The sequence below is a fragment of the Dama dama genome, chromosome 4 (genome assembly GCF_033118175.1).
Source record: "Dama dama isolate Ldn47 chromosome 4, ASM3311817v1, whole genome shotgun sequence".
NCBI lineage: Eukaryota > Metazoa > Chordata > Mammalia > Artiodactyla > Cervidae > Dama > Dama dama.
In genome coordinates, this window is record NC_083684.1 from 34,077,223 (window position 1) to 34,089,778 (window position 12,556).

General features: G+C 34.5%; 1 non-coding gene across 1 annotated transcript; it reads right to left on the reverse strand.

Moving 5' to 3' along the window:
* Positions 1–11,901: 11,901 nt before the first annotated feature.
* LOC133055400 (U6 spliceosomal RNA) lies at positions 11,902–12,008 on the reverse strand. The gene has a single exon (XR_009692675.1). It is a non-coding gene; the product is annotated as a U6 spliceosomal RNA (small nuclear RNA).
* Positions 12,009–12,556: the final 548 nt, after the last annotated feature.

The window sequence follows — 12,556 nt, forward strand, 5'->3', positions numbered from 1 at the left end:
GTCCCTCCTGGCATTGAGCTGATGGGAAAGATTTTGCTTCGTCCATAATTTGTTTAGTATTCTTGAGCCCTCTGTTTTTCTTTCCCAATTGAAGGGGAGAAGATAATTCCTATTTTGCACATCTTTATTAATCAAGCAAAACTGGGGAACAGATGTGGGATTCTACAGCAGATATGGGGATAGACAGAAGGAGAGCCATAATTTTTAGGCTTGTCTCTTTAAATGATGCCCATGAGACATAGCCTCAGAGACAGAGCCATTGAGATGCAGAATCCAAATGGCAACTGTATATTTTAAAGGAAAAGTAAATAAGTTGTGCTTCTCTGCTGATGTGCATTCATTATGAAATAATGTATGTACATAGTGCTGCTGGTTGTTGACTGGAAGCCAAAGGAACTTGCTTAAAAGTTCTTCAGATTTTCTGTTCCAATGGAGGGTACAGTAAACATATACTTTAGTTGAAGGAAACTATCCTGATAGGTATTTTTAAACAACTAGTATTAGGCAAATATGGATCTAGAATTTGGATAGTCAGGACTAATTTGCCTTCAGAGCAGATTTAAGTATATGGTATGTTGATTCCTCAGATATCAAATTTTGTTTTGTTTTATAATAATAGTTTTAAACCAATTGTCTTATAAGTATAATTGTAGTTAACAACAGCAACCTCAATCTTCAATACTTAAACTTTCAAATATTGAACTATTTAATTTATGGAGTGCCTTGAAAATTTTTTGTTATTCTCAATCATTATATTTAGGCTAAGAAATTTTTGTACTATCAGCTCAGCTGGTAAAGAATTCACCTGCAATGCAGGAGATCCCGGTTTGATTCCTGGGTCAGGAAGATCTGCTAGAGAAGGGATAGGCTGCCCCCTCCAGTATTCTTGGGCTTCCCTGGTGGCTCAGCTGGTAAAGAATCCGCCTGCAATGCGGGAGACCTGAGTTCGATCCCTGAGTTGGGAAGATCCCCTGGAGAAGGGAACAGCTACTCACCCTGGTGGCTCAGATGGTAAGGAGTCTGCCTGCAGTGTGGGAGACCCGGGTTCTATCCCTGGGTCCAGAAGATCCACTGGAGAAGGACATGGCAACCCACTCCAGTATTCTTGCCTGGAAAATCCCAAGGACGGAGGAGCCTGGCAGGCTACAGTCTATGGGGTCACAAAGAGTCGGACATGACTGATTGACTTCACCTTCAATTTCACCCACTCCAGTATTCTGACCTGGAGAATTCCATGGACTGTATAGACCATGGGATCGCAAGAGTCGGACATGACTGAGCGACTTTCACTCAATAAGAAATACTTCTGTTATGTCAATTACTGAATGAAGCATATATTTTGTATTTTGTAGAGGACAAAAATCAAATAGTATATTTCATTTAAGGCTTCTGCTTTTATGGAATCTGAAATATTTACTTTAAACAAAATGAGTAATACCCTTTATATTTAATATAAATCCCTACCCCCAGTATATTAAGTATATCACATCTCAATCCTAAATCAAGATATAATAAGCACTTGTAAATTAACAATATTTAAACTACTACTTCTTTTGGAAATCAGTATTAAGTGTTTCTATCATCTATTATATATGTCTTTATAATTCAAAGTCAAGATTCTAGCCCCAGACATTTCTACTACCAAACATTCTTTTTATTAAGTTTCATTATATTAAATATTTCTAAAGAGCCTATTGACTTATTTTTAGATTATTTGCTTTGACTTTATTATTCCATAACTACTGGTGGTGAAAACTATAAACAGTTACCAGTGTAACGTAATAGTCTTACTATGTAACTCACAATGCCTTGGTCCTGGGATTGCTTGTAAATAAAACAGTTTTCATGTTCTCTAAAGTTTCTGATCTAGTCATTATGCCTGCCCCAAAATGCTGTACTGCAGGGTAATTCTGAGAGTATTTTGACTTTATAATTATTTTATTATAAACTACGCTCAAACTTGAACACACAGGTTAGTGATCTCTTCATGTCTGTTTCTCATATGAAACATCCAAGGAGTTCATCTTCTTTCTAAAATAGCAATAGTTTCAGCAGACTTAAAATTAGTAAGAAGTGTTCTTTACTGTTTTGGGGGGGTAATTAAAATAACACATTTAAAAAAATTTGGAGTCATTAATCAAATATATAGGATTTCTCACGTTAATAAATCACAAAACAGCAAAAATAGTAACAGATATACTCGGTCTTTCCTAAGTGGTGGGCGTATGTGTTTTAAAGTTACAATTTGCCTTAAAAGTTTTGGAAAAAATATGTAAGTTACAAACAGCTTTTGAATTTATTTATGCATTATTACATATATATATGAGATATAATAAGTAAAATATGTTAGAAACTATAAAATAATAACAAGAAAAAATAAAATTATCTCTTAATTTCTCTACATGAACAGAGCCACTGTTAACATTTAGGTAAATTAAATGATTTTCCTTATTGCTGATTTTATTATATGATATGTACATGGGTAGTCTTTATTTTTAATCTATTATACATGACTTTGTTTCATTTAGCCATGCTACAATAATAATTATAAACCAGTTGAAGTAAAACCATTTCAAGAATTTAACAGGCTAAAGATTATTTCATGTTACAGTATTTGTGAACATGTGATTAATAGAACTGTCTTACTGTTGAAACTCAGCCTCTATTCACCATTGCCAAATAGAAGTGCAGAGAGAGTTTAGGGTGAAGTAGAAAGGAGTAGCTTTATTGCTTTGCCAGGTAAAGGGTGCCACTATGGGCTAATGCCCTCAGGATTGTGTGACCCACTCTAAGGGGTCTTGTAGTATTAAAGGAACAGGGAGTGATCAGCTCATGGACATTCTTCTGACTGGTTGGTGGTGAGGTAATCAGGAATCAGCATCATCAACCTTTAGGTCCCAACTGGTCTGGGGGTCTATGTCTTTGTTGGCAGTATACAGTTAACTTCTACCTGGTGGGGTTTCAGTATTTGCAAAACAGCTTAAAGGACATGGCTCAGAATATTATCTGTAGTCCTGGAGGATGAACTAAAGATCCTTAACTTTGTTTCATGGCTGAAGTGTTATTATTTTGTCTTGCTTCACTGCTTTTCTTTCTTTCTTCATTGTCTTACTTCTTTGAATAAATTTATTCTTTGCCTAAAGTTTTTCTACAGACAAAAGGCAGGTGGAGTACATGGGTAGATGTCTATTCTGGGAGGGCCTCAGAGGGTCCCACTGGTTACATTACCAGAGTTGAAACCAAAGAACAGAGAAATCTTAAAAAATTAGGTTCATTTAAATATATTAAATAAATATCCTAAATTATGTAGTTGGGGTTGGTGAATATGTGCTTGTGTAGCATGTTTGGAATATGTGCAGGTTTACTTCCCTGTAAAGTATGTAATTTGTTACATATGAGATTTCCTGGGGGTAGAGCTGTGCAGCACCTTAGAAAGGAGGCAGGCTTCTTCTGAAGTGGGAGAACTGAATTCACGAGCTCCTTATGAACGCTGATCAGAGAGAGGAGTACCATAGTCAATAAGCCACCATAGAAAGAGAAGAGAAAGGCAGCTGCTTAAAATGATTGTTTCTGCTTGTCATTCAGCCATTTTTCATGGGAGCAATTCTACAGAAAATAATCTAACCTAATAGGAGCCAAACTTTTCATTTAATATGCTTAATATGTGCTTATAGTAATAGTAGCTATAATGAGAGCTGACATTTGAGTATTATAATCTAGCTTATATTTGCATGAATTAGCTCATTTAACACTGGTAACCTGTGAGATAGAAAATGTTTTAATTTGCATAATCCTATATATGGTATGTGTATATGTTATGTGAATGGAATTTATATATGTGTGTGTACATATGCATACACTTACATATACATACCATTACATATATGTGTGTTTGTGTGTTTAACATATATATATGATGTGTGGGTGTATGTGTGTGTAACAACAGAAGTAATCACTTTGATTTCCAAGCTAAAATTAATATAGCTAAGATCAAATAATAAACAATTCATATTATTTCAACTTTATACCATTTATAAATTTGTGCATACTCTCTTATTTGCTTGACTATTCTTGAATTTTTCTCCCATATTTATATGTTCACACAATTAGTCATGTTTTAGTTCACACAATTAGTCATGTTTTAGTTCACACAATTAGTCATTGTGTTCACACAATTAGTTTCCAGATTATTTTCTTTCTGTCTCTCTCATGCCATCAGTGTTTTGTAATTTAGTTTTAAATATGTAAAGTATTGTTGTTGTTCAGTTGCTAAGTTATGTCTGATTCTTTGCAATCCATGGACTGCAGCACGCCAGGTCCCCCTGTCCCTCACTATCTCCCATAGTTTGCCCAAGTTCATGTCTATTGAGTCAATGATGCCATTCAATGATTTCATCCTCTGTCACCCTCTTCTTCTGCCTTTAATCTTTGCCAACATCAGGGTCTTTTCCAATGAGTCAGTGGTTCGCATCAGGTGGTTAAAGTACTGGATCTTCAGCTTCAGGATCAGTCCTTCCAGTGAGTATTCAGGGTTGATTTCATTTCACACCATATAAAATTCAAAGATTCTAGGGATGTGCTATGAAAAATAATTTTTCATCTCACAATTACCTTCCAGTCTCATTTACCCTTCTCAGCAACTCCCACAGTTGCCAGTTCTGTTTCAAACATTGATGTATGGCTGTTAAGTGGAGCAAGAGAAACTATTCAGCTCAGGTTTATAGCAGTCATTGTAAATAATTTGGAGCAAGTCTAAGATCATCCAAAGAGGAAGTGAAAGACCCGCTGTTTGAGCCCAGGTCTTATGATTTTGTACACTGTTAATGTTAACTGATCCTCCACCTGGCTCTTTTATAAGGTGCTGAAAACCCATGACATGAAGAAAAACCCTCAACAAAATAGAATTTCAAAATGCACATAATTATTATAAAATAAAATATTTGCATCCTTAATCATTCATTATCTAGGGAACTGGGATCGAGTTCTTAGAATCAGTAGTGCTCTATTTAAAATTCAAAACACAGGAACACATTTTGTACCTTACCCTCTGTTTTAGAAAATTGTAATGTGCCTTAAAACTTTTAAAAAAGTATTTCATTTACCAATATGGCAAATGCATTTATATTTATTTTACATAGCAAATCCAGGTACATTATTGAAAATTAGAAAAAGACACAGAAAGGGTAAAAGAGAAAATCATCAGAATTCCTTCACCCAAATATAACCACTGTTAATATTTAGATGCTTTTATTATTTAAAGGCATATAATTTACATATTGACATACATGTCTGGCATATTTTTAAGTAAATGCATTTAAATATTATGCTAATTTTAAATTTTAATTTAAAAAAATTTCAAATTTTGTAGTGTGTACTTACATGCTAACTTAAAGATAGTTTCCAGTCACTAAGTATAGATTTTCATAGTTATCTTGATGACTACCCTAACCCATTGTATGAGTATATATATATACATATATATATATATATATATATGTATAAATATAAACACCTAAGTTTATGATTTAGTTTGGCCCAGAATTTTTCTTTTAAGTTGTGCCCAGTTTTGATCTTGTGTTCAAACATACATTGCTTTCATACAAGGAATTAGTGTTTACTCCTTCTTTCCTTGAAGAATTTGCATAGCATTTGCATATTTTTCTTAAATGTTTTTATAATATTTTTATATTATATTATCTAATCCTACTAATGCCAGAAAACACAGGCCTTTTAGAGCCTCCTTTTTCATTGACTGCAACTGAAATTTCTGGACAAAACATGACTACTTGAAAATTCTGAAGCAGGCATGCTTGGAAGGAAAGTCAAACTTTGGAGAAGCTCATGTAGATATCCCATTTGCTTTTTTTTTTCTTAATGCCTTTCTTTCAGTCCTTTGATCAGAGGTTGATTGTTAGAGTGCTATTAGGCAACCTGGTCATCAATAATTCTGAGGAAACCCATATTTCTTTCCAGAGGACCAAGAAAGTGGGCCTTTGAAAGAGGGAGACTATAAAGGAAATCTGTTTTTCTTCTTATAATTTTATCCTTCTGTTATCTCTCCTGCCCGTGCCCTGAAGATAGAATCCAGGCCTAGAACTGTGGCAGAGGCAGCAGGCAATTGAAACTCCAAGAAAAAACTCATCATTCTCGCCTGAAGAAATGTCACAAAAGGCCCCTGTGGACTAAATTATATTGAGAGAATTCCCATTATTTTTTCTCTCTGTCTCATAAAATTGATGAAAGTGCAAACACTATTTAAGTTACAAATGTGGCATTGTATAAGAAATCCTAGACAATTTAATAAAATGGTAACAGTTACAGATTTTGCTAAGTAAAACTTTAAAACTGTATATCCAAAAATGAAATGATTTTTTTAACATAGGAAATCTTAAGGAATCTGTGAAAAAATTCTTACAAATAGTGAATTTAGCATGGTTGGTTGTAAGATACATTGTCAATATACACTAATCAATTTTATTGAACAACTGAAGAAGATTTTTATATAAAATAACATTTATAATAGGCTCAAAGAAGCAAAATATATGTGAATCTAAAACAATGTGTGTGATCTATACTAAAAGTTATGAAATAATGACTGAAATAATCAAATTTTCTAAGTAAAGGAAGCAATATAATATGCACTTGAACTGGACGGCTCAATAATATTAAGATTTCATGTCTCTCTGACTGATCTGTAGATAAAGTATGAGAGACCCCATATCTGAGGTTTCACTTTCCATGGTTTCAGCTGCTTAAAGTCATCTGAACCGTTATATGAAAATATTAGACAGAAAATTCCAAAAATGAACAATTTATAATTTTTAAATTATGCACCATTCTGAGTAACGTGATGAAATATTGTGCCTTCAGGCTCCATCCCGCCTAGAACTTGAGTCATTTCTTTATCCGGTGTATCCCACCCTTTAGTCAAATACTTGTTTTAAATTTATAGCTCATTGTTCCATAAAAATTATGTTAGATTAGTCTTTGGAAATGAGACAACAGCCAAAACCTTATTTAAACTCCAGTATACTTGAAGTGCTATTATAGCAATAGCATTATTTCAGGAATTTCTAACTGCTGTTTTAAAATGGCCTCCATTTGGAATTGTATTTTGAGTTACATATCAAGAAGCCAGAAGTGTCGTGCAATTTGTTTAATTTAAGAACTAAGAAAGCAGTCCACATCAAAATTTGTGAAATATCACTAAAGCAGTACGTGGGAAAGTGTAAAACCTTGCCTGCAGTTATAAGAATATAAGGATGAGTGATATATATATATATGAGATATATATATATGGACTCATTTGAAAAGACCCTGATGCTGGGAAAGATTGAGGGCAGGAAGAGAAGGGGATGACAGAGGATGAGATGGTTGGATGGCATCACTGACACAATGGACATGGGTTTGGGTGGACTCTGGGAGTTGGTGATGGACAGGGAGGCCTGGCATGCTGTGGTTCATGGGGTCGCAAAGAGTTGGACATGACTGAGCAACTGAACTGAACTGAACATTCAATGAATTCCCACAACAACATGTGGTTGGTCGAAACATGAATAATATAGGACTCTCCCTCTTTTAGGGATAATGACCAGAGAGAATAGGAAGTCCTCCAATAAGTTAAGAAATTTGTTATAACAAAGTGCAAATTTTGTTTTTAAAATTTCTCTCCCAGTGGACCTCAATCATTAACAGGTATACACATCATGTAAATATGAGTATAGACTCCTCAGCTCTAATCTCTGGAGATACTGAATCTGTTTAAGTTTGGTCTGTAATACTACATTTTAGTAATCTACCTAGATGATTTGGACACAAATTTTAAGCAATGGTATCTTTACATATATTGCCATCTCTATTCATTGACTATCATTTCTGTGATGCTCTGAACATATTCCAGAAGCTGGAATAGTTGGTAAGGTTTTTCATCACAAAGCAAGATGTACATTTTGGTTTATTCCTAAACTGAATATATTTTAGGTAGAAACTGCTTGTTATTGAGTTTTTAATGTTTGTGGTTTTGACTTCCCAGGACTTAGATGAAACAGATTCAGTAGATTTTTCAGAATATGTATGCCATTTTGTACCTCATCTAGACAACCTGATAATGGGAAAGCATTAAGATAACAGTTCTACCACCCCCTTTTCCGACAATTGTTAACATTAAGGATTAATGAAAGATCAATCCTGCTTTTCATCACATATCTACATTTCATCCAAATTCGTATCTATTGATTCACCAAGTAATATTTCTCAAAGTAAGAGTTTCAGTCATTTTGAATTGTTACCTCAGAGATAATGTTAGCAGAAAAAATGCACATATCCTCATTATATCTAAATGCGAAGTGAGTTTTCTATTTTGAATGTAAAAAATCTTTTAGACACTCATTTGAAAAAATAACACAAAGATTTTGGAAAGACTTAATTTTATCTCTGAAGCCCAAAGAATGGGTCATTGGGCTCAATTCTAAAGAGCTTTCATTCCATATAAACAACTAACATTGTCACAGGGTGAAAATTTTATCCTTAAAGTGGCATTATACAATAAAATTCTAACTCTCAAGCTAGAGGCATATAACTAAACATTAGATCCAAAATTATTAATAGCCTACCATTCATTTAAAAAAATTCTGTTTTTAAACTGCACTTCCGTAAGACATATCTATACGCCAGTAACTAAAATTGCTGCTGTTTGGAACATAAGTGAGACTGTCTCCCTTGTGGCCCTGTCTTTGCTTGAGAATATACAGGGCAGGAGGCCCTTGGAAGGATTTCCTTTGAATGTGGGTGGTGTTAGGAGACTATGAATTCTTGGCAAATACAAATTGAAGGTGGGGAAGTTTTTCAGATCTTCCTGATGAACTGGACATTGTACTTCAAAGCGCGATGAATATTAAAGAAAGGTCTTAGATTACTTTTCTGTCTTGGAAAGACAGTTTTAAAGGGGTATGACCCTTGGTGATACTCCAGAGTATGTATAGACCACACAACATCTTAACCTCAAGAAACTTAACTCCTACCATTTTCCCTAACCACCAAGTGCAAACTCAAACTTCTATTTATCTGACTTGGACTCCTTTGTTTTCCAAATATTCTAAAATAAATTTCATGTCTTACAATGAATTTTCATAGTTTCAATGAGATAATGTTGACTCCTGGAAATCATTTTTTGGTATTCTTGATATGCAATACCTCAACAATTATAACCAGATTTTTCTCTTCAGTGTAACAGTCAGATCCCATGAATGGCAAACAGTTTCTTATGTGGTTATTTCTCTGGTCAAAGATAATTTACTTGTAGTTACTAGACTCAAGCTAATGATGTTTACTAATCTCTTTGCTGCTAGTGATAAACCAAAGGAAATAACGCTGACAGACAGATACCAGCACAAATGATGAGAAGGCAGTGTACAATACAGCCCAGGGTTAGCTATTTTTCTTCCTTCTTAGTAGTGGAGGGGAATGCATTAATACACGGAAAGCTACAGTTGATCTTTGAACATACAGAGCTTTAGTTCACCACACATCATGCACATTATATCGGATAACATTTATTGCCACTTCTGGGGGTGGATTAGTATTTACACATGAATTAACAATTAGAATTGGAGGAGGAGAAATTGAGTCTGAGACTGGCTTTCTGAGAACTACTTAACAGATAAGCTTTGCTGTACATTTCTTAGTCATCCAGAAATATTGAGCCATAACAAGCATAGCATTATGCTCTCCTCCTCTCCAATTACTTTTGGCCTTTTTTGGTTTGACTCATTTAAAAAAGGCTCAAATTAGCATTATGAATTTTACACTGGTTATCATATCATATTAAACCTAATACATATGTTGGCAACCATAGGGGAAATGGACATTAGTTTATCTATAACTAGTTTCTAAAAATAAATAAAAATAGATCTTCACATATTATAATACTGTACAAAAATAGGTAATAATGAAGTTCACTACCAAACATGAAAATTACTTTTCAGATACAGCCTTTGGAATTTAATTTATTCTTCCATTTTGGGAATGGAAGATACCTCTATGATTATTAAGATTTAGATTATATTTGAGGCAGTAAAAACACACATAGTCATGCAGCAATATTAGATTTATTTCTTTAGTTTTGTCCTACCTAAAACTTGGTACCTGTTTCACAGCAGAAATCTTTCTCCCCAAAAGATGCTAGACCCATATGCTTGTGATTAAAATGTGGCTTTGCTAACCTGTCATATCACCTGGTTCAAATGACATGTGGATTTTTAAAAATTCATACTCTGGTGGGTGCCCATTTCCTTACCTTTTTCATGTTTCTCATGGCAAATTAAGGGCAATATCATGTACCTTACATCTTTACTATCTTGATATATCTAATTTTTAAATGGTTAGCATCATGCCTAATATTATACATAGAAGATACCTATCCATGACAATTTCTTCAATATTCTTCTGTACTCCCTTCTCTGTTAAAATTTGGCCTCCAAAAATAAGTCGGAATTGGCTCTTAGACTTAGTTTATTTATAATATCTTTAAAGTATTTTTTCTATTTCCCTAATAGGGCCTTCTTTCACCAAAATAGGAGCTATTCATAAATTGCTAAATGGTTAATTATCCATATTTTTGTCATTTTAACAACTATAGAATGTCATACAATGTTATGTTACAGTGAATGTTATGTTAAAATGAAGCTTTCCATTCAGTAGTGTAAGAACAATCATATATCTAGAGAGGATTTTATTTCCCTGAATCTTAAGATCATATGAAAATTCTTAAATCTAGCTATAGGTATATGGTAAGAATAATACAGCAATACTTGCAATCAAAGTCTTTGTTTATGGAGACTAAATAATATATAATATGAGGATTAATAAATAACATAGCATATATTGATACAGAATGTATTTATAGTAACATTGGTGTGGATGTTATGAAGAGAATATGATCAATTCATTGACTCAGTGTCTGTAATTTGTTGGTGCTATGGTAGAGTCTCAGAATATCTATTGCTTGATTCTCACAATTATCCTATACGTTGGCATTCCATCAGTTTTAAAAATGAGGAGTGAGTTTTGGCAAGTTTATTTGGTTTACGGGACAGTTAGAATAGATGAGGAGGACAGGGATAAAAGGCAAGTCCTGTTTCATCCTGTTGGACATGCTCTTTACACTGAGCCGCACGGGCTTCTGTTGACAGAAGGACTGTGCTTGACTTAACTCTTTAAACAAAGGGGGCTGTGTTTACTGCTGTTACCTTCCCAGAACTTAGCACAGATTCAAGTATGTATTAGATGTGTTCACTCTCTTGTTGTTGGATGAATGAGTAACTGAATGCACAATTTTATCTCTTGTATTTAGCATAAGGTCTTGTCTCAAATGATCAGTAACTATGCTCTGAAATTTTAATCGTAATGAAAACAAGTTCTTGATTCAGAATCAGTTGTTAAGATGTGGGTAGAAGTCAGATGACAGGGGAATTCCCTGGTGGTCCAGTGTGGTTAAGTCTCCATGCTTCCAGTGCAGAGGTACCATCCCTGATCTGGAAACTAGATCCCACATGCCACAACTAAGAGTTCATGTATTGCAACTAAAAAGATCCTACCATGTATAAAATAGATAGCTAGTGGGAAGCTGCTGTGCTTTGTGATGACTTAGAGGGGTGGGATGGGGGAGATGGGAGGGAGGCTCAAGAGGGAAGGGCTATAGTATACACATAGCTAATTCACTTTGTTGTTCAGCAGAAACTAGCAAAACACTGTAAAGCAAATACACTCCATCCCCCTCCAAAAAAGATCTTGCATGCTACAACAGAGGTCAGAGATCCTGTGTGCTGCAACTAAGACCCGGCACAGCCAAATAAGTCAATAAAAAAAATTTTTTTTTTCTTCTTTCTTTTTTTTTTCTTTTCTAAAAATATGGAACGCTTCACGAATTTGCGTGTCATCCTTGCGCAGGGGCCATGCTAATCTTCTCTGTATCGCTCCAACTTTAGTATATGTGCTGCCGAAGCGAGCACAAAAAATTTTTTTTTAAAGTACTCATATGACAATATTCATGGAAAAGCTTACTGGCCAAATGCTGGTCCAATTTCCTTCCCCTTGCATACATGTCCCTCCACCATCCATGGCAGGTGGAAGTGTCAACCAGAACCTACCCGAAAGTACAATGACAAGGAGCATGCTGCCTTCTGATTCTGAAGTCAAGGGTTTCCTCCTATTTGGAATATTGTTGTGACGTATATTTCAATAATTAATCATCATAATATCTCCTCTGAACTTATGAAAAGTCCCATTTTCTTCTACTAAAAATGTTATGCAATAATTATATTTATATTTGTGCTTCACATTTACTGACTATTTCATAATTGTGTACCAGTAAAAACTTTAGTGCAACTCACACTGAAATACTTCAGTGTCTGTCTTGGCATATTTTGCATTTTTAATAATGTGAGTTTAGTAAGAATGTGCCAAAGGACCTAAATTAATTTGAGTAGAATGGATCGGTAGACAACCACCAACTTAGAAGCACAGCAAACGTTTCTGCCATCCCTCCTTTTCAGTTTTT